The sequence below is a fragment of the Lissotriton vulgaris genome, chromosome 4_1 (assembly GCF_964263255.1).
Source record: "Lissotriton vulgaris chromosome 4_1, aLisVul1.2, whole genome shotgun sequence".
Lineage (NCBI taxonomy): Eukaryota > Metazoa > Chordata > Amphibia > Caudata > Salamandridae > Lissotriton > Lissotriton vulgaris.
In genome coordinates, this window is record NC_141691.1 from 1,524,493,044 (window position 1) to 1,524,516,169 (window position 23,126).

The 23,126-nt window shown below is 43.5% G+C and overlaps 2 protein-coding genes across 3 annotated transcripts in view; one reads left to right on the forward strand and one right to left on the reverse strand.

Moving 5' to 3' along the window:
* Positions 1 to 17,048, reverse strand: part of PLAG1 (PLAG1 zinc finger) — a 343,813-nt gene extending 326,765 nt beyond the window's left edge. The window contains exon 1 of the mRNA XM_086965765.1: positions 16,912 to 17,048. The gene's annotated coding sequence lies outside the window, so the exon portion shown is untranslated. The remainder of the gene's footprint in view (positions 1 to 16,911) is intronic.
* A 283-nt stretch (positions 17,049 to 17,331) lies between these two features.
* Positions 17,332 to 23,126, forward strand: part of CHCHD7 (coiled-coil-helix-coiled-coil-helix domain containing 7) — a 101,814-nt gene continuing 96,019 nt past the window's right edge. Inside the window, exons 1-2 of one of the 2 annotated variants that reach the window (XM_086965766.1) lie at positions 17,332 to 17,466; positions 18,170 to 18,294. The gene's annotated coding sequence lies outside the window, so the exon portion shown is untranslated. Of the gene's footprint in view, positions 17,950 to 18,169; positions 18,295 to 23,126 lie in introns of both variants that reach the window. The other variant, XM_086965767.1, reaches the window with a different exon arrangement.

Below are 23,126 nucleotides of genomic sequence, written 5' to 3' on the forward strand. Positions count from 1 at the left end.
CTTACAGGGGCACTCTCGGAAGTTCTGGGTACTAGCTCGAGGCACACATTGATTGGCGGGGACATAAATTTGGTCATGGACAATGAAAGGGATCGGTCAGGTCGGAGGTTCGGCGATTCCGGGGCTCTCTTCAGTGAGGGAAGCGCTGGCTCGCCAGCAGGGGGTTCGTGGACACCTGAAGGGAAACCCACCACACAACCCCAGGATACACCTTTTATTCTCATGTGCACCGTACATATGCCAGAATTGACCATTTTCTTAGCTCCACTAACCTGGCCCCTATGGTGCGGGATATGGAAGTTACCCCAGCGGCCCTATCTGACCATGATGCAGTAGTATTGCGTTTACAGGTCCCACGACTGCAAACACACAAGGGGAGTTTGCGCCTCCGAGAAACCCTGCTCTCCCGCAAAGGGGTCACACAACAGATCAGCCAGAGCATCGCAGACTATTTAGGCCAGAACGACACGGGGGAGGTGGCAATGACAGCGGTCTGGGGGGCACTTAAGGCGATTATCAGAGGAGAGCTGATTGCGATTTCAGCCGCAGACAATAAGGAAAGGAAGGACCGCCGCCAAGAGCTGACTGCACAAGTGCTAGAATTAGAACAGGCACACAGCCGAACAGGGGCCCCTAGGATCTGACGCAAGTTGAAGGCAGCCAGGGCACAGCTGGCGAGCCTTGACCTAGACCGGGCGGAATATGCGGCGTTGCGCCTCAAACACACGTACTATGTGGGGGGGGATCGGATGGGCCGCTTACTAGCCAACAAACTTAAAGCGAAAATCACCCGAGCCAAAATCTTGACCATCCGCGATGAAGGGGGCCGAGAGCTGCGGGAAGACGACCATATCGCGGAGGCTTTTAAGACATTTCATGCCACGCTCTACAAAGCTGATCCGGCCTCTGAGGCTGAAGAGGGAGCAGCATATCTAGAAGGAGCTAGGGTAACGGCCCTCAATGAGGCAAACGCCCTGGTGCTCGACGCCCCCATACGGTTAGACGAAGTGGTCTCCGCTATAGCACGTCTCAAGCCACTTAAAGCGCCCGGCCCCGACGGATTCTCCACGGGCTTTTATAAATCATTCTGCCCCCTCTTGGCCCCGGTACTAATAAAGCTGTTCAATTCTTTTCAGGGGCCAGGACCGATCCCTCCAGAGATGCTAGAGGCTGACATTATTGTCCTGCCGAAGCCAGGCAAGGACAAAACCCAATGCTCTGCATACAGGCCAATCTCCCTCCTCAACCTAGACTTAAAACTCTTCATGGGGATCCTAGCCACGAGATTGAGCCCATGTGTCCCGGGTATAATTGAGCCGGACCAGGCGGGCTTTATTCCCTCCCGCCAAAGCGCGGACAACACCAAGCGCCTGCTATATGTGATCAATAAGGCACACTACAATGCCACAGATGCGGCCCTTCTGTCAGTCGACGCTGAAAAAGCGTTCGACCGGGTCGATTGGATATACCTCGACCAGACTGGCGATATTTGGAGCAGGCGAGAGATTTGGGGCTTGGGTGGAGAGCTGCTACACATCTCCTCAGGCGACGGTTAAGGTAAACGGAACGAGCTCCAAGCCGTTCGCCATACGCCGAGGCACGAGGCAGGGCTGCCCGCTCTCGCCCCTGCTGTTCGCCCCTGCTGTTCGCCCTCTACATAGAACCTTTCGCCCAACGCGTGCGGGACAACCACGCCATCACAGGCATTAAGTTCGGGGTGAGGAACACACGATAAGCCTATATGCGGATGACGTCCTGGTCGCAGTGGACAACCCCAGAGTCTCGATTCCTGCATTCCTAGAGGAAATGGGACGATTCAGGGCGGTGTCGGGCTTTAAAATGAATATTGGTAAATCGGTAATCCTCCCCCTGGGGTGCAACACTCACCAGGCCAACAGAGGCTCGTTAAAACTGAGAGGACTGTCCACACAAACCGCGCTTCCAAACCTAGGGATCGAGCTAACACCCACAACGGCTCAAACAGTGCAACTGAACTATACCAAACTTCTCACGCACATCCAGGAGGATATTCGGAGAAGGAAACAGCAGCCGCTCTCGTGGCTTGGTCGGGTAGCTGCGGTCAAAATGTCCCTGCTGCCAAAAGTGCTCTACCTGTTTCAAACCATCCCAGTCACCCCTCCGATAGGCATGCTCAAGAAGCTGCAAGACACGATACAGCATTACATATGGGCTGGTAAACGCCCTAGGATGCGACGTAACCTAATCACGCGGGTCCCCGCGGAAGGGGGACTAGGGGTCCCGGACCTACGGCGGTACTATCAAGCAACACAGATGCGATATCTCCTGGAGTGGTCCAGGCCGATGTTGGAGAAGCGATGGCTATTCCAGGACAGGGCCATGGCTGGGATGCCGCTCTAGAGGATCCCATTTCTGGCACGAACAGATAGACCACCATACATTAAAAAATCACCCATCACCAGGACACTTCTACAGGTCTGAGATGCGGTGGCGGTAGCAAGGGACCTCACATCTTTTCCCTCACCAATGACGCCGCTATTTGACAATCCAGCATTCCCGCCAAGATTGGTCCCTGGCTCCTTCCCGCAATGGAGACAGACAGAGTGCAACTCGGCTGGTCACCTGTTTGACCCGCAAGGCTTTATGGCACTGAAGGCTATACAAGACGGGTACGCCGTTGACAGACCACAAAACTTTCAATATTTCCAGCTGCGGCACTGGCTCACTAATACCGATGTCATACCACACGTAGGCCGCCCTCTTAAACCATAAGAGAAGTGGCTCCTCGCCAAATCCTCGGATAAACGGGCGATTACAGAACTGTATAAGATACTGACCCCCCCCCCCCCCCTCCCCCCTGCCGGCGGCTAAATCTGGGGGACAGCAGCGGTGGGAGCGAGAGTTGGGTTGAGCACTCTCGCACAAGGAATGGCAGGACGTCTACTACCGGGCACATCATACAGCTCGTAACGTAGACAGCCGAGAGGCAGCGGTTAAGGTGGCATACTACTGGCACCTAACGCCAGAGAGGCTGCACAAAAGCAATCCTTGCCGTGATCCCCTGTGCTGGAGGGGCTGCGGACACATAGGGGCCATGCTTCATCTGCTCTGGGAATGCCAGACGGTGCAGGAATACTGGGTGTAGGTCCTTCAAGACGTAGATAGCGGCTTCGAAACGGAGATTCCCCGCTTCCCCACATACGCGATCCTAGGCCTGCCCAACAAGCTCACCTTTCCACTTAAGTCCATTAGGGGGCGTCAAATGGGCCTAGCACTAGGAGCGGCGACGCAACACATTCTTTCACTCTGGGGCACCCCGAGGAAAACCACACACGTAGGGTGGCTCCACAGACTATGGTACATAATGGGAATGGAGCGGATACAGGCGTCCCTAACGCAGACTTCCGACACCTTTAGGGAAACATGGGCACCCTTAATCTCTCTGTTGTCACATGAATTCCGAGAGCTTACCTGCCAAAATACCTCAAAGTCCTTGGACTAGTTGATGAGTTCCATAGACCACCGGAGGACAAGACACGAAAAGTCAGATGAGGGTCCACTCGTATGACAGCGCAACACACCGGGTAGGGGGGAGGGAGGGAAGGAGGGGGGCGGTTCCAGGGCAGGGGTAGTTGGGGTTAGGGAGGGCCTAGTTGGGAGTTTGGGTACGAGAACTCTGAGAGACAGTCTGTTACCGGGCAGGAATCACGCCCTCTCGCATGGACTCATGGCATTGTGCTCCAGTGATCGGTCTCCAGATGCTAATTGCGGACGATGGGGCTACAAACACGTCTGGGGCTATGACTGTCTGATTGCTGCAATGTTGTACCTATATGAAAATGAAAATAAAAATAAATTTGATCTTAACCCCTTCCATGCTCATGACGGAACGGTTCCGTCATGTGCGTCGTTTGAGCTGTGCTCATGACGGAACCGTTCCGTCATGAGCCGATAGGCTCATTAGAACCTTCAGCACAGCGCAAAAATTTGCGCCGCGCTGAAGGGGTTAAAAAAAAAAAAAAGACAACATCCTACAGCATTTTCTTTCACACTGTGTACCCCTGCAAGACTGTCCCACAGTTCATTTTTCAAACTCCTCATACTTTGCAGTCAGAGAAAGAAAAGTAATCATCAATAGCCTGTTAAAAGAATAGGCAGCAATTTGTCAGAAGACATAGCCTGGTATTTCACTGCTGTCTTAGTGCAGATTGCAACTGTGACCAGATAAAAACAAGATTTAAAGATACCTTTATTTCCCAGTCACTTTCTCAACTCTAGCAGTTATGGCAGCAACCCCTGCAACTCTATTTCCAGCGCTTAAGCAAGTGTGTTGGACACCCCTCCCCTCCTCAGCTTTCCGACTTTGGTCCTCACCAGACAATCCAGTCCATTCTCATCCCTATGGCTACCACCAAGTTGCTGTTTTTTTCAGCTGACTCCATGCCACATTTGCAGGGATTCTGCTCATACACAGAACTGTGCACAGAGACCCAGGACATCAGTGAATTGTGGAGGGCCAAAAAACTCACCTCAGTACCTAGAATACCTAACCGAAATCAGTGTCAGATTAGCTTTTCATCCCATAGCAAAGTAAACAATGCTTAGACAACCCAGAACATGCGACTTAGGTTACTCTCAGGAGTGGTGGGAATCAAGAACACTCTTTCGTTTGGTATTCTCATACCAGTCCACAACATGGGTAAATAAGAGACACGTTAAAGTTTAAAATGTTTATTTTAACGACATGCTCTAAGATGCAGTATCTTTGCGAACATAAGCAAGCATATGATTAAAAATAATACGATCAGTATTGTTACAATTCCATAAAACACAAAAGGAGAAATCATATTATAATGAATAGTGGAAACAGGTCCTATAGTGCCTGTATGCCACCCTCCCTAGCTAGGAACTATGTTTTATAAAATATAGATGGTCTCTTAGGCTTCAATAGGGGACCCCCATACCTCCAAGATCAGCAGACGTGTATCACATTAGGATCTGCACAAGCTCTCTGTCTCTCTGGAAACTGATTTTCTCAAGGTCCCTACAATCATGTATGCAGTGCAATATTAAAGGCGCCAGAATTTCAGTTAGCTGCAGCTACGTGCATGTTGTGTCTAAGTGTGAGCCGATCAGCCCGAATAACAGCTAACATTGTTATGATAACCTTGGAGGCTTCAGCACTCACTGTGCAGACTAAGGTCGCGATGTAAGTCTAGGGATGTTGAAAACAAGCCATTCTCATGTGAAGACATTCATTAAGTCAAACTTACAACATCAGCTATATGCAGTGTTGTGTGCAAAAGCGGCAAAAAGGTAAAATGGCGTTTAAACTTCTAATAAGCGTAGGGCCTTAGGCTAACATAGCAATGTGCGCAAGCAAGGCCCTGCATTCACTACACCACATCTCCCTTGTACTTTGATGCCCTTTCTTCTCCTCAGTGCCATGCTACTCATACTACGCCCCCAGTGTTATCAGCACTCTCTCACTACTCCCAAGAAAGCAGCCTCTCTACTGCTCCTTATCCACCAGCCCCCGTAAAACACCCCCCATCCAGGCAGTAGCCTGTGCGACTGCTGAGATCCCCATGTTCCGCCTGCTTCCATGTGGCACAGTATGCAGGCAGTGGTATGACTGCTTATATGCTACATAATGCAGTTGGTGACATCTGGATGCAGGCAGTGACCTCTCCTTCTGTATTGGGCAATAAGCAGGCTGTGACGCATCTGCTCCTGTGCTGCACTGCATGCAGGCGTGACAACTGCTCCAGTGGTGCACTATGTGCGGCCGGTAACATTTGTTTCTGAGATGCATAGTATGCAGGCAGTGATATCTCTTTCTGCATCTCATTATGCAGCCCTTATTCTTAAGTCGAATAACTGGTTTAATTTCATAGTATATTGCAACTCTAGTGTGCTTTTATATGAGGTGATAAACAGGAACTGCCGAAGTCACTGGCCAGTCTAACATATCTGTCGTCATACCAGCCTCGTGATTCTTGTGACATACCATGCAGCCAAACATTATTTGCTGACAAATAACTCAGACCACTTTTACGTAATAGTCATTCAATAAAACATGGAGTCATTTCCAAGTCAGTTTTCGTTCCCTTTTCAGTTGGATTATATTGGCAATACAGTCGATGCAGGAGGAAGACTGTATTTTATTAGCAACCACAGTGATGGCATTACTGGGCGACATGATAGGGAAGTCCTGGCAGCACTTCTCCCAGTGATATTTGTACATTGAAATATAGGTTCTGGAAGTTTGAGTACAACACAAAAAAATGAAAATAGTTCTAAGGACCACTTACATCTATAGATAAGTAGAACGAAACATACTGAGAGAAGAGTATGCACCACTTATGTTAAAGATCCTAATTATGGTGAGACTACTCAGTGGACTGATGCACCTACTGCATGGATTTATGTGAAACGTGTAATCAAAGATAACTAAGTAAAAACGCCTACTGCACTTTTGGTGTGTAACATGTAATTTTTTTTTTTTTTTTTTTATCTTTTTTGTTCTTTTTTGTCCTCATATATGCCACCAGAATATATATGCTCTAGATGGGTCTCGCTGTTGCCTCTTATACTGTTGTTTTTTTCGAGTCCACCATGGAAAACAGTATCATAGCAGACAGGGGTTCCCAGAGGTAGGCTGCTTTCCTTATCCTACTCCTCCAGACCTATTTTGGGCACCCTAGGCCTGGTGGAGGACAGGACCGACACAACCTCTGGCATAATCACAGGACTGCTCACCTATTTATCCAGACCATCAGTTTAGACCAGACATGTAATTGACAGGTTCCAATCATAGGGGAAAAATACCTGAGATTCTAAACATGAGTTTATAGAAACATGTTCTCCTAAAATGCATAACATCGCAATCAAGACAACTTCAAACTCCCCCCATCTCAGATAAATTTTCCCAGTAAAAAAACTAATTTTTCACTTTAGTATTGTTACAAAGCATTCATTTTAACTCGCAGTCCCAATTAAATAAAATCAAAAAGGAGAGGAAGGAGATGTTTGCTAAGGGTTGGTTCACATTACTAGTGACAATAGGATTACAAAAAATAGTCGATCAACTCATTTCATACGGGAAATAGCCCTGGTGTTACTAAAGAGAAAGTTATTTTATAAAATATTTAAATTAACCTACTAGTGTTTCTGGTGACATGCTTTATCATCTATTTCTCCCCAATACATGCAGTATTGGGGTTGCTTCAAACCTAGAACCTCAAGGGAGCACTGATATGGTGGTTGGAGATCTAAAGGTTTATATTGCTTACATCAGTGACTTTGAGGGTCAGTTTGGCAAGGTTTAAACAGAACGCGATGCTCACGAGTTCTGATCACTCTAGCATCTATGGTCTATAAGTTTTAATCACATCAAGTGCTAGGAAGCGGGTTTTGTGGTTTTCCTCCCACATTTCGCTCAATCACATTCATGCAATACACACTCATACAAACTCATCTGAGAGGACTTTGATCAGTATATGACACATGCTCCATAGGATACTGTAGTGGTTGTGCCTGGAAGTCACACATTAGTCACAGGGGGTCCACCTAGGTTCCAACAACAGTTCCTGAATGGCCACTGCACTGCATGCTAATGGACTGCTCCTAGCTTTGACTAGGTATATAATTCCCTCTCCAGGGGTACAATAATGGCAAAGCTAGGCATTCCTTTGCTATTAAGAAGTATATTTTGCAATCTGCGTACAGATGCCTTGGCAGGACTCCCCTGTGCAAGACACAGTAGTAATATCCCCACTAAGATTACGATGTGACAGGATTGTATGCAGATCCACACCAATGTCTGCATATATTTGAGCGACCTCAATTATCTACTTAAATCAGTATACAATCATTCTCAAACACTGGGCATCCATGATGTCAGGGGTGCCAAATTATGTAGTCAGGCCGACTACATAATTAGGTACCCCTGACATCATGGATGCCCAATGTTGGAGAATTATTGTGCACCGATTTAAGTAGGTAATTGAGGTCGCTCAAATATATGCTGATCAAACATCTGTTGAGCTGCAGCAGCTGTTAGATGCTTTATAGAATTAAACTTTTAATAATTTACACACCAAGATTTCAAGTCTTAACAACAGCTCTATTTGTGATGAACTGACCAGATAAACAGTCAATCGCATTTCTAGTTACATCATTTATTATATTAGGGTAAATATTATTAAGCTAAAATGTTAAAAATGTACCAGTTAGGCAATTTTATTTTTAGAGACTTTATACGTTGGAATTATTTTAAAATGGCTTATCAAACATTAAGATCCATTACGCAAAATAAATAAGAAATATATATATTACAAAATAACTACCTTAATTTCAACATCCAAATTAAACAGTTTATGGAATGCATGCTAACAAACTTGCTGCTTCTCCGGTACTCATGAGGCGTGTTTGCTTTGACATGGAATACAGATTCGCACTATGCAGGTAAGCGTCTAGAAAGGGCACTCCAATTTTGTTATTGTCAAGCCACACTGCCCAAATGAATTAAGAAGCAAAGCAACATCACCACTTAATGTTACGTGCAACAGCAAAGATTCAAATAATTGAAAGCTCAAATAAATAAAAGGTTTCTCTTTCATACAGGTAGATTGATTCACCAATCGACATGCCAGTGAGGGTAATAGAGGTATTAGTCCTTGATTTTATAAATTTTCCTGAACAATAAAAAGCAAATTTCTTTCAGACTTAAGTATGATCAAAACTTGTAACTCCTAAATTCTATTAGGCAGGTCTAATTCAATCTTTTGTTTACAGTTCACAATAAAGTAACATACTTTTAAATTAGTTTACTGTAAACTAGTTTTATCCAGTAGTATATTTGATTTGTACGCCATTCTTTAAAAACACAAATGTAAGAACTATGGACCAGATGTATGTACAAACTATTCACGGAAAAGGTTGCAAATTGAGCAACAACTTTTTCCAATCAGTATATTTTATTTTGGGAAGCAATCTAGGTCGCTTCAGAATAAAAAGTAATTAAAAAAGCCACAGAAAAACCTGCCTAGTCAAATTTTCTTTGGAAAATCGCAATTTGCGAATCTCTGTGACTAGATACAAAGGGTTGTTGTCCTGCAAGAGATGGCAGGTCACCGATACCTGCCCCTGTATTTCTAGGTTTCGCTTGTGAAATCTATTCTTTTTAACATATCTTAAAAAGGACTTACATCCTGCCTTCACTTCTTCTTGGTCTATGTGCTTGTCAGTTTGCTTTCCTACGTTTCTATTAGTTTTAGCCTATTCTCCCTTCTGTGTTTCTCTTATCAGTTTCTCGTGGCCTATCTACTTATTCCCATCCACTTTCGTTGTTGGCACTTTTCTTTAGGGTAACGCTGCATACCATTTACATTTTCTTATCATTCCCTGGCTGCATTGAGGTGCTATTTTAGACCTAGCTCGAACCCCAACGAAGTTATCGGAGCACTTCACAGGCACGGAGAGATTTTGAGATTGGCATAGAAACACTGGATGTGTACTCGGAGCATGAGCACGCAATGTGCAGAGATTCTTCCCTTCATGTTTCCAAGCCTGCTCTGGGTGGCAGTCTCGGTGCTCAACGCATGCGTCCGAATCTCATATTGGACGGAGATATTTTCCCCTTGTTTCAAATCCTGCCGTAGTAGGATTGTCTACGCTCTGAACATGCACGGTAGTAGCAGGGTCTCTATGCCTTCACATTCATTGCATGCATGTGCTCTGAACATGCGGCTGACTGTACCCCACATGTGTCTGCAACAACGGTCCCTTGATCATGATCAGAGTCTTGAATTGCCATGAGGAGTAGTGCTGCTGCCCGACTTTTCAAACCTTTAAAGCCACCGTCTTCTGAGCAACGCAGTAGGACAGCACTCGGGGAGGGGGGTTTAATCTGCACAACATGCCACCACCAGCAGCGCATTGCACGAGGACTGAATACAGTACTCCCCATTAATATCACACACCGTTCCCGGCATGAGTTTCTTATCACAGACAGCTCGTTTGGCACAAGATGAGATCTATCTGCTTTTAAAGGTTGCACTCTCATGAGACTGTCTCTAAAAATGTGATCCACAATTCCCTTCACAAAAGCATGCTTTCAATCGTTAATTGGGAGATTCGGATTCTCAGCATGTGCAACTATGCCGCATTCTCTTTTCCTGGTCAAGCTCACTCTTGCTGACTCCTAGCCGGCAGCTTCTCGGATATAGAATGGCAGGTTCTACATATACTCAGATTCCAACTAATCACAATTTTTGGGTCATACTTGGTCGCCTCTCTGCAACCTACTGTTCTTTAAGACTGGATTATTATATGAAACTGCTTATCTCACAAGCATATCAGATCCTTGTTGTTTTGCCCGGTAGATGCAGATTGCGGACACAACATGCATAACGCAAACGGTACTTTGTGTAATGTTTCATACTTGAAGAAATCCCCAATGTGTTATCCGTTGGCTACATTTCCTTGTGACTCATATCAGATACTAGCACATGTCTCAATATTGTTGTTCCACTGACAAGTCTCTTTTGTGTAGGTGGTCCAAATTTCTAACGCCTCTCTCTGTACTTTATAGACCAGCACACGGTATCGCCTATTTCAATAAACAAGTCATGACACTTTCAGTAACTTATATTGCACATCAGGTCACCAAGCTACAATTTACAACAAAAAACAGCTCATTATTAATCACATAAGTGAAACTTAATGCATTTATCAATGCTCGATTGTAAAGCAGTCCGAATATCCTAAAGGAAACGGGGGTCGCTTTATATAAAAATTAAAAAGAAACATTTTGGAACGCTACCGTGAGAAGAGGCACGGTCTTCTTCCCCTGTATTTACCACCCGGATTTCCAAAAAGGGAAGTGGTTCAAAAGGGACGCCTTCCTCTTTGGAAGTCACTAACCTCCCCAACTTAGAAGCCTGTAATTGATCAATGGTTTGCAATCGGAATTACGGTCACAAGCCATTGAAACGTTAGTTACCCAATTGCATTCTGGAAAAACACAATCTCGCCCCTTCCAAACTGCGATTCGATAAGGATTTCTAAAACTTTTTCTAATCCCAAATAGGATTAGTAGACATCTAAAAGTACGAACTGGAGGGTTTGCAACCACAAAAACCTTTTATATAACTGACCCTTCGTATGGTGAAAGTTAGTATTTTAAACAAATTATCCGGGATGCAGCTTCTATATATTCGATAACATACGCCTTTTCATTTTATACAGAGTAAATTTTAAGACTCTTCTTATTGTCCTGCTTTTGATAAAGGTACATATGTTACTCACTGCAGCAGGTTTTGACAAATACACTGAGGAGTTCTTGATACCTTGAAATATACCTTTTTAATTTATGTCACTTCAGAATCAGTCTCCAACTTAAGCAGCATTTGATTTTTAGTTACAATTAGTTACCAAATACTTGCTTCCATATATACCTCTTAGTTAAAATAATACTTAACTAATCTTAAAAGTGTTTTCCTCCATGTGAATTACTGATTTTTAACAGTTTATGTAATGGTTCACAATTTATGTAGGTGTTTAGCTGGTAGAGAACGAAGCTTGGTGTGAATGCAAGATGATCTGAGCAAAAACATCCTTCTCTGAAATCAAATGTAAAATATATTGTTTTTGTTTCAATTTTGCATAAATATAACCTGCAAACATGAAAGAGTAATGTGGTTCATGTTAGTAGTGAAACCTTGTAAGCACCAGAATAAGAGTATTTATTTGCTTCATAAGATTTGATCCATTCTCTGTAAAATTGCTGTTGACCAATTAATTTCATTTGTAAAAAGCATGTCTGTCTGAATTGTTAAATTTGACATGAATACATCCTGTGAAAGCAAGTGTCTGTGTGTGTTCAGCTGGTGTTGTCAAATAGAGCGAGACTTGATACACTTTCAGACTGCAGGGAGAATAAATGTCCCTGCATTTCGTGGCAAAATATCACATTTCCCTAGCTGTATAACTTGGATGAATTCAATAATGTATTGTATCATTTGGCAGTCTGCATGACAGGAAAATAATTTAATGTATCAGCCTTAGTAAAGTGTAATGATTTTAAAACCACCTTTCGTATAAATGTAAAAAATTATGTTTCATAACAAATGTGCTACCAATTACTCCGAGTATGATCATTAAAAGGCTATTTAGGAGACTATATAAACTCAATCAGGAGCAAAGTCCCTGCAAGGATTCCCACCACTAGGTAAAAGAGCTATTTACTTTGTTTTAATCCTTGTTAAAGAGAGTTGCATATAATAAAAGGTGAGTTACATATAATAAAACTTAACTGTGGAGTATATTTTCTAAACAGAAGAAAATGTAACATTTGACAGTGTTGCCAGTTTAAATGTGGATTACATTGTGTTTTTAATTCCTAAACTGAACAAAATAAAATAAAAAAAATCTCCAGTGCAGCAGCCCAGTCAACTAAAAACTCATATACTACACTCATATACTACAAAACAATGTTTCTTCTTTGGAATTTTACTAACTGAATTGACTCTACGGTAGAAATAGACAACTGCCCTTCATTTTTAAGATATTAAGAAATGTTAAAAAGAAATCATCAAGAGTGGCATAAGTCACACTTAAACACTATTAATGGAAGCTATTTTCATGTAGACGGACAATGGGTGCCAATTTCAACGCTTGTGTACCTTTCCTTATGGCTGTGGAGAGATAGCCAAAGAATGACAAACACTGAACCATTTGAATGTCAACCACAAAGAGTGCTAGTAAATTCACGTATAAATGAATTTAAATTGGTATGGCAAGTTTACTGACCACTAGTGTCCCTATTTCAAGTGATTTGAATGTATCCAAAGTTTAAAAAACAAATTACTATGGACTCTTGCTTTGGAGCGCAGGTGATGTTTAACAAAGTTTTGGAAGCCTCTATAATGAAATACTTTTTCTCCAGGACTGAGCAATAAGATATCACTTCTCAGCAGCCTAATAATATGATACAAGAAAAACTGGTTCTTAAAAACTAGCAATTTGGTTTGATATGTTCTACATTAAAATTATGAAGATATAGTCTGGTTTCTAACCAGCAGACAGGATGATGCGGAGGCGAAAAGTGTAGTATAAACAACAAAACATATGGGGAAGCTTGTTGTGTGCTTCGAAAGTTGGTTATTTGTAAAGAAAGCTTATGTATTAAATCAGAATGATTTTTACAAAACTAAATATGATAAAAAATTAAATCAGGGCAAACAAAATATAAACCTTGTAATAAAACTAATGCAACATTTCTACAAGAGCAGTGAAATATACACATTTTAGATTAGTTAGTTTTCATCACAATCTGTAACAAAATGCAAAAAGGACTGCATGAAACAGACAGTATGAATGTAAACATATATGCCCAACTAGGAAACAAAGCAGCCAACTCAATGATATACACATTTTGAATAATTAGATTATTCGTATTCACAAAATTGGTAGTAAAAAAATGAAGTGTTGCAAACCTAAAGTGGCAAACACTGCAATCTAATTTTACACATGAATAAGCAATCAAAATTAAGCTGACTGAACCTGTAAGCAGTGGAAATCTGATCCTGAGAAACTGCAAACCCATTATTGTAACCCAAATGATTAACATATGTTAGAGTAGCTTTTCTTTTTATATATTTTATCAAGCTTATTTTGCTGAATATTTTGTTACCAGCTCATTGGTTTTGTGCTTCAGATATCGAACTTGCCTGTAGTATATTACAGCACTAGATGGGAACAAAGCATATGCCATCTCTGGTTCTATAAAATGGAAGTTTTAATGAAATAGGTCAAACTAACTGGCGCTGTGCATTGCCTTTAATTTCAAATCAACATAAATTATACTGAGTACACAGAAAAATGGCTAGCCAGACATGCAACAAGTATGCCACCTTTATATCTAACTGGATTACGAGGAGGGCGAGACAGAGCATTAATGAAAATAACTACTTCAAATAAGCACCTTCAATATTTAATCAAAAGTACACCAGAGTTAAATACACCAATCTAATACAACAGTCTAATCAAATATCTGCAAAGCATCATTTCTAATGCATTTTAGAGGTCTACATCTCTTACAGCTGAAAATCAGGAATCATATGGACAAGTAATGCCAGATGTGATTCTAATAGATTCAGGGTAAGCAAGCAATTCAATTAAAACAATGATTCTGAACAACGTGGCTTTTTAAATAATCGTCTTCAATCCCCATGTATTTAAAAAGCAAGTCTACACTAACTTGGTGAACAACATTCATTTACACATGCATTATTAGAAAAACTAAAGGAATCCAAAATAAAGCAGGCAGTTACAAATCAAACCCAAGCAAATAAAAACGAGTCTGATTTTTAAGGATTACATCAAATCTATACATTACTTTTCAATGTTGTTTCTCTTGACAGGGGTGAACGTACACATTCTAACCATGTACTTCTATAGTAATTTACTACAGCACAATGGATGCATTAATCAGAATTACAATATTACCAGAAGGCAATGGACAGACTAAGTTACTAGTAGTTACAGAAAGCTTCTGGATCAGCTATTTTAACTTCACATAACTGTCTATGGGTTGGGGAGGAGGGTGTTTTGCGCAATTCAGTACAGTTTCTACAATGTTTCACTGTGGAAATCATTCAAGTCAAAATAATGATACGATAGTGCCTAGAGGAGGAGTATCTGCGATTACATTTCACATTATACTGAATAGTGGAGGTTATTGGTGCACGCTTTATAATCATCAAGATTAGTCTCTGTGTTCTTTTACAAACTGAACAGGTTGTGACCAGACTTATTAACGCAGCAATGTTAGTGTCGTGTGTTATTATTCCATACTGTGCACACGTCAATGTTTTCTCTGCTCCCCCTTGTTAAAGCTTTGCACATCCGAGCTTTTAAATTCCATAACCTTAGACAGATTAGATCATAATTTGACGCACTGGTGTTGTACAGTGAATACAGGATTTCTGCACCTTAGCAAGTATGACGTGCACATAATAAACAACATCGTTTTCCTGAATCGGATTCTCTGCACGATTAAGGAAGCGATCAATTACACATGCTCGTTTATTTGTTGAACTGCCCAACCCCCCTGACACTCAAATGCACTCTTCACATGAGTTCGTGCTACAGATAAAGGGGCACGGTGATCTTACTATCGCAGAAGCGCCGTCAGCGTGTGCAGCATGGGTGAGGGATGTTGGTAATGTAATTCATGCAACTTTGTGGTATAAGGTGTCAACAACCTATGACGGCCGCCAGGGTGGTGAGAGCAGTGAATCGCTTCCAAAGTAAACCATAGTAATTGGACGACTGTCATTCCAGTGAAATCCTCTTAACAAGAAACATTCGCACATCCAAATAATGTCCTTCTGAAAACTAAACCTGACTCCTGCGACACAGCTACCCAATTAAATGCGTGCGCATTGTTGTTCTGTTTCTTTAAACTTGCCAGGCAATGTCCCTACTCCCACGTGGAACTAAACATTAGCAGCACTTTCACCCCTGCTCTACCTCAGTGTGATGCAAACCACAGCATCGTTGTCTGATCAAACATAAAAAGGAAAGCGCGCACTGTCGATGCCCCGGGCGGTACAATAAGCAGGTGAAACGGGAACACGAGGTGTCGAGAGAAACAACACCTCACCTCCTTAAACACAATGTGCAGGAATCAGCGGGCGCAAGGCTGCAGACCCCAGCCCCTTTTAAGCAGTCAAGTAGGGGGTCGGACTAGCAACCCGGGGTCAGACTAAAGTTTAAATGCGAGGTGTACGCTTGCACGGGGATCCGCTTAGTGTCCAGTTCTGCATGATGCAGCAGGTTTGTAGAAGGTGCCGAAAAAGACCCCCCCCCCCCCACACACACACACCTACATACACTCAAACCATTTAAAGGAGCGCAGATTGCTCTCTGTCCCTTTACTGACGCGCGAAATGCATGTCCATTTACACCAAGACCTATCACAATGAATAGCTACGATTACACCGGAGATGTACCCCCCACCTTCAAAGGCTCACTCTAGTACTTAAAGAACAGAACAGACAAGGGAGATTCCGCGAGCGCTACGAGCACAGACTGTCGCCCAGAATGAAGGAGGAGCCAAACACCTTTCGTTCACCCCCAGAAACGTCCAGCCGATTTTTAAGAATTTAAATACATATTATTGTTTTAGAACATTTCTGTGCGGCTTGGGTCTCCCTCCATATTGGTTGTTTATTACACCAACAACAAGCTGTCCCAGTGAGCCCACCGTTTGGTAACAAAATAAGATGCGCAGCCACCCGGCATCCAACTCAAAATGCTACCTATCACCTTAAAAAGCCGCCACCAGGACTACTCTTCAAGTCTCGGCTGACCAGCTCCTCACCACAACCTACTGTTTCTGACCCCCTTTAAAACATACAGAATTAGTACCCCCAAACAATCCAGATCACCCCACGGCGTGCCCGGGTTTTCCCTGCAAAGTTGCTTAAACTCCGGTGGCAAAATTGATTTTTTAGGATTTTTTAAAATTTTATTTTGGTCCAGGCATTTTTTTCTCCTCCCCTCTCCCTGCTTCTTCTCTCAGTGCTGCTGCCTTTCCCTCTCGCCCCCCTCCTCCTCCCGCTGTTGCTGTCACAATATCCAAAACTGCGAGAGAAAACTTCCACAAAACTTTCCTTTCCCGGCACAAGTTACTGCTCACGGACTGCTACCACGGGCACAGCACCTACTGGCAGAGCTAGTTTCCCTTGATATATTTTTTAAATATTTATTTCTATTTTTTCTTGCTGTCGGGTTCGGAGCAGCACAAACTTTTTTTTCCTCTCTCGCTCTGCCTTCCTGCCCTCTCCTCATAATTTAAATAACCCTGATATTTCAGGACTAAACGCCGGCAGCCCCCCGCAGGACCCGCCTCAGACTCACCGCGGGAGCCCCGGCATCCTCCCTGGCTTGCGTTTCCGTAGTTTAGGACGCCCTGGGAATTTTCTGTAATTTTTTTCTCATATTTTTTTGTTGGGCGATGCGGGCCTGGAAATTGTTTGCTTTCCCCTCTTTCCAGCAGCCATTGTAGTTGTATGCGCTGCGGTGCAGCCCATCCTGTTAGCCCGGCCCTGGGCCCGCCTAGAGTTCCGCCTCCTTCGCCCTCCATTTGGGGGCGGCACACTGTCATTCAGTCCTCTGCCCTAGCCGGGGTTGGTCGGTCCGACAAGGATGGCAGGGCTAAGAGAAGAGAGATGGATGGCAGTCAAGCTGGGCAGAGAGGCGGGGAGGTTAGAGGCGTTTCCTACGCTTTCGATTGGCTACTCGGATTGCCGTTCAAGCGTCGCCGCTTCTCTTGGTTGGCTCATGAAGCCTTCGGTCAGATTCACAGAGCCGAGAGCGTTAGGGTGTACAAGTACATAACACAGCGCGTGAAGCATTGACGTATCTTGGCTTAAAACTCTGCTCCACGCTCGAGTTATGAGGACTGCTGCAAAGGTAAGTGAGGCTGTAGCGGCGAGAAACCAACTGACTCGAGAGGATCGTCACTCATCAGGTGCTCCTATCCCAGGGAACCACAGAGCCGAAATTAATACGGCTTTCTGGAGATAAGATTACTTCTTACGAGCCTAAAGAGGACGAAGGTCGTGAAGTACACTGCCTCATGCGAAGGGGACAACCGAGGAGTCGGACTGTTGCGCACCAGTGTTGTGAGGGATAAGCACCCCTTATTTCTTTGAAGTCTCTACGAGAAGCATTCCAGCGTGGTGGCGGAACTTCCAACCCTTCAGGCAGTGAGTGTCCTTGCGTGCTTTCCCGGACGAGGTTTGCATGACACCCAAAGCCCTCGTCTTTGCCCAGGGCAGGAGAAGCTACTCGGATGACCCTCCACCACCCCAGCATGCGTGCCTCTTGAGTCTTGCTGCGGATCTTACTGCTCTTCGGACAAGGAAACAAACACCATGCGATCTTTAGTAGACTGTACGTGAATTTGCTTTGCTGTTGTCAGTTTAACGTCATGAATGTATAGTTGGTATTGTTGAAGTGCCCGTAAACGGGACGTACATCAAGAATTTACATTTCCTTGTTTTTTTAATTTGTGTCATGTCACCCAGCGCATTATGTTTCTCGTTACGAGAAGTTTCTTAAACTATGAAGGAACATGTCAGCAAACCTTACCCACACCCTCCTTTCTCCACAGGCTTGTCTGTCCATGGAGCAGAGTGAATGAACGGTGGGGTAATTCATGCTTGGGACTCAATCGCCTCCTGTGTGGCTGTCGGTTTTGGGACGCAGCGAACCAAAGGAAACGATCACAGGTCAAACGTATGTACACACATCGTAAAACATAACACTTCCTGATTTTGAACCCGTGTACCTCCAGCACTTGCATGCGACCTACCTATCTTTCACTGTTCAAGAATCCACTACTGGGAATAACACAACTGCACAATCGAGGCAATGCCTGTTCTCTGTTCCGGCTGTTTTCGTTTGTGTTAGTAATTTGTTGTTTAAAAATATTAAACTTTGCAACTGCACACCCAGTGCTTAAAATGGGATTAAAAAGGTCGGGAGGCGGTCTCTAAACGTGGGGTGGCAAAAGAAGCGTAACTAAGAATCCTTTCAGAGAGGCTTGGCCTATGTGAGCTTAAAACAAGCGAAATTGTCTGTGCGTGACACTGTGTGGGCCCCTCTGAGTTTTGTGGTATTGCATGAAGACTTGACACAACAAAATAACCCCACCTAAAACAAGGCAGACCTTTTGGCTTTGCCAGTTTTTTTTAGTTGGCAGTACCAGTTAAGTGATTGTCAGAGTAATTAAAATTGGAAACTCTTTCAAGAACATGTCGCAGAATTTAACATTAGCAAGGTATGTGGCGAGAGCCAGTTATGATTGTAACCCCTGCTCTTCCCTTCACACTACTTACCTTTGCTGTGTCTCATTGTTATACACTTGTGCCGTTTATCCACCCCTATGTATTTATGAAATTATGCATCCCACATATCGTCTCCCACTTCTTTATCATTGTCTGTTCTTTCTGTCCTGCGTGTGCTTCCTTGCATCTCCTGACCATCGCAACACCCCTCACACTCTGATCTCACCTGTAACCACTTTTTCTTTTCTTTGGCTTTTCAGCAGCTTAGTATACTCTTTCACTTATAATGGTAATTACAATGGGCACATGTGATTGTTGTCTGTAACACATTTATGACCCGTTTGAAAGATTTGCACTTCCTTTACCCTCAAATTATATATATCCTGGAAAAAGTAGAAACTCTTTGGGACCTCGTGATGAAGTAGCCCATGATTGTAAATGGATACTCAATTTCTGGTGTGAATTACCATAAGAGTTGTTACAGTAATTGTAGAGAAATCCCAAGTGTTTATGCCAGTATATTTAAGTCATATGAAAACAACAGTGGTCCCATGCAACTCAACATAAACCAAGTAAATAAATACAGACACAATGGATTCCGTATTAAAGTGACTTGTCCAGCCGGACAGTGGTCAGTATGTATTTTCCATAACAAAATATTTAAAGGAATATTCTACAACAGTATCACAGTGTGGGGCACAAGCCTATACCTCAGATACTCATTGACACTTTAGTACACTCAAAGTGAACAGAAAGGGCTTCTAGGCAAAAAGCTAAATTGTTCTTTTAAATCAGTGTGAACAGATATTGTCAGATGCGCCATTACATAAACATTGCACATAGCATACAGACTGTATATGGCACAAATATATGGGTCCAGTTTCAAAGTCCGTTTTTAATTACAAAAGGCCCTGAACACTGGCAGCCATGAAAACCAATTTTCTTTGTGTGCATAGTAGTCAACAAATTTTCAAAGTACTTTACAAATTCAACCGTTTGTATTAGCTATTCTGACTTCTCCTATCTTAAGTTTGACTAACGCTAAATTAACTTTAAGCAACGGATGGGTCCAAGCGATAAATGTCCTTTAAATAGTGATGTATCTTCTAAAAAGGTTGCTATGTCCTTCACTTTCTGTTTCTTTGGACTTATGTTCACAGGGGTTAAGTGGTTGTAGATGGCATAGACTGCTGCAGGTTCATACCAGTTTGACATACTCTTGGGCGGGGGTGGGGGGGCATTGGAACCTTTTCAGTAGTGTGCAGGTCATATTATTTAGCTGGTAGTTTTTAAAAATGTTTATCCTGCTTGTTTTTATAAGCTGTTTTCTTGTTGGCTCTTTTTGTCTTTTTCTAACTCTGGCGAAGCCTTATCCGGTTGAGTAGTGTCCCTCTTCACTCTTGGAGTTTCTCTCCGACCATGATGGGTAGCAATTCCTTGAACTCTGTAGGATTTCTTCATTTTGAACATTTGAGAGTAGCATTGCTCTTTGCCTCATAAATGTAGTCCATTTTACTCCTATGTCCAAGTCTTTGTGCTCTTTATAGCCCTGCTGATTCGTCATCTTTGAGGTTTAGCATGCTGTGAAAGACTGTACATATCTTCTATTATCTATGCCGTCAGATTAATTTCAAATTCTTGTGGGTTTTTTTTTTGTTTTGCTCCCAGCTTTATGATCTATGCATTTGTTGTAGGCCAGTGAATTGGGTGTCGAGGGATTTCTGTTTTTCTTAGTGAAGTGGCATTTCATTCTTTTTTTCTATTTTGACTAGCCTTGTGCCTAACTGATCCAAGTGTTAGTGTTTAGAGTTCACCACCTCTATGAGGCACTCCTTGATATCTTGCATCTTCTGCAGAAGGTCTACTTTCTTTTCCGTATATAGGTACTGCTGGGGAACCTTTTGTCAAGCATAGATGAAGGTATGGCTGCTTAGTTTGTACCAACTTTTTCCATCCATTGGTGTCACATCAGAGTTCTTACCATTGTGGGTTTGAGCCGCACTACTTCAGGAACCAATAGGTTTACTTAGCTGAATTGAGAGGTTAAATTTCTTACTCTGTGATGTGGTAGCACACTTTTGTTCCTTATTATTGATTCAAACCATATGGAGTAGATCGGATAGGATGAGATGTCTGTAAACCAACAGTGTTGATGTAGCCGCTCATTTTTACACGTGCAGTTTATTTTTTATTCCTTCCCCAAATTATTGAAGTGTTTATTAATTTCCTTACACTGTATTTTTATTTGAGTGTTCAGAAACGTGAGTCGTCAGCAGTCCAGTCTTCCCAGGATCTGGGATGGTTAATTTTGTTGCCCCTCGGCTCTGGTCTGCGAGGCGTTATGCCTATTTTCTGGTTTTTCAATGTCTTAGGGACGTCTGAGTTCTGGGTAAGGCGTAGATCATAATCATGTGTGAGAGATATGAAGTTGAATATGGTTTACATCCAGACCTGAATAAAATGAGAGCCCTAAACTAATTAGTTCAAAAAAAGTCAAAATTCACCCACCTGAACACCGCAACAGCTGAAGTGGTAAGAATAACCCCCCAAAAAGTGGGTAGGGTGTGGTGTGTGTGTGTGTGTGTGTGTGTGTGTGTGTTTTATTTTCTTTTTCCATTTTGTTTCAGTGTAGAGTTGGCTTTTTACATGTTTTCGTCTGTGTCCTATATAACTATTTCAGATGTTAAACTTCTCAGTGGTTACCGTTGGTTAGTTCTGTTCATCTTCTGAGCACTCCGAATTTGTTTCTACAGAAATGGCAATATGGAGTTGGTACATTTCTTTGAAACTTAATAAGTACTGTTATGAAACTCACTTTTACTGTGAGCTAGAGATCATGGAGGAAAATATCAGTCTGGTGAAACTTTGCTTCCTGTAGTCCACTGTTGCGCTAATTGTGGATCAAAGGCAATTAGATCCTGATTACAAGCTATCTGAATTTGTGTGCTGGAATTCTGTATGGGTGTAGACCACATTAGAGATTGGAGTTCCTGCTTGTAAATATGTCACAAATATTTGCCCCAAGAATGAATACCTAGCAAACCCTGATTTTTCTGGGTCTGAATCTACATGTAATGAACCTAGACTGTGGGCTAATACATTGCAGATTATCACCTTCTTTGAGCAGGTGGGGGAGCATCTAATGTGAGTAGCTTTCTGCACCCCCTCTCCACTATAGAAGGTGGCTGGAGCCGGATTCAAGGCTGTCTTGTGTCTGCAGACAGTCTCATGTGAATGTGTATCCTCTCCCTCCCACCCCGCCCCCTTGATGTTCCTACAATCGGGAAATCAATGTGCTGGAATACAAGGCTGATTTTAAATGGGCAGAGCGGAGTCCTATTCGGCAATACTGCTTCACACAATTTATAATTTGGGCCTTGTATGAAGGTCAATTCCGACTCTAGTGGCTACGATGACATGCTTAAAACTATCATCTTCCTTCCTGCACACTCGGATTGGAAGTGAGAGAACCAGACTGATGGATATCTTCCTCTATGAACATGCCACATCTTAGCATCCTCCTTCCCTTCATAGTCACTTGCTCAAAACTTGCTAAATTAAGCAAAACCAAGCCAAAAGCTGCTTAGCACAATAAAAGTGAAACTGCGATAAAACAGTAAGGAGTTAACTGAGCTCATATACACAGAATGTGAGAAAAGAGGGGCTAACCCTACCTCTAATCCCCTATTATAGCAGTGAACTTTGGGCACCATAGGTTGTGATAACAAGCCCAAAAGACGGTATTTATATAGGATCTACGTCTCACTCTACTATTATAAAATGAGGTCACACTGGGGGGTGTGTCCAAGATGGCGACCTGATCGAACGCAGGTCTCCGCGGCTCCCTGCCCCGATCCCTCCTACAGCCCCTAATAGTGGCACTTAACCTCTCCAGACCATCGCGCACAGCTGACGCCGAGATCTGGGACCAACTGTTACTCCCGAAAAGCTGTTGTGGATCCTGCGCGACCCAAGTGGGGCTCTGAATCGGAGTGACATATCGGCAGCGGCTCCTGAAATGGCGGCCACCCCGGTGCGGTGACCGGTTCGCACACTCTCAACCGATCATCGGTGGGGCTGACGAGCTGCGAGCAGAGCCTGAGGGAACGACCCGCTGCCCCCGGCCCCAGGTCTGGTTCCCACTCAGAGCACTGTTTGCCGCCGGCGCGGTCCGGCCGGCAGTGGAGGGGAGGCCGGCCGGGTGCAGTGAAAATTGAGGCCCCGGTCTTGGGCCTAGCAGGGCGGCGCAACTGCAGTCTGTACCACGGCCTGCCGGTATAC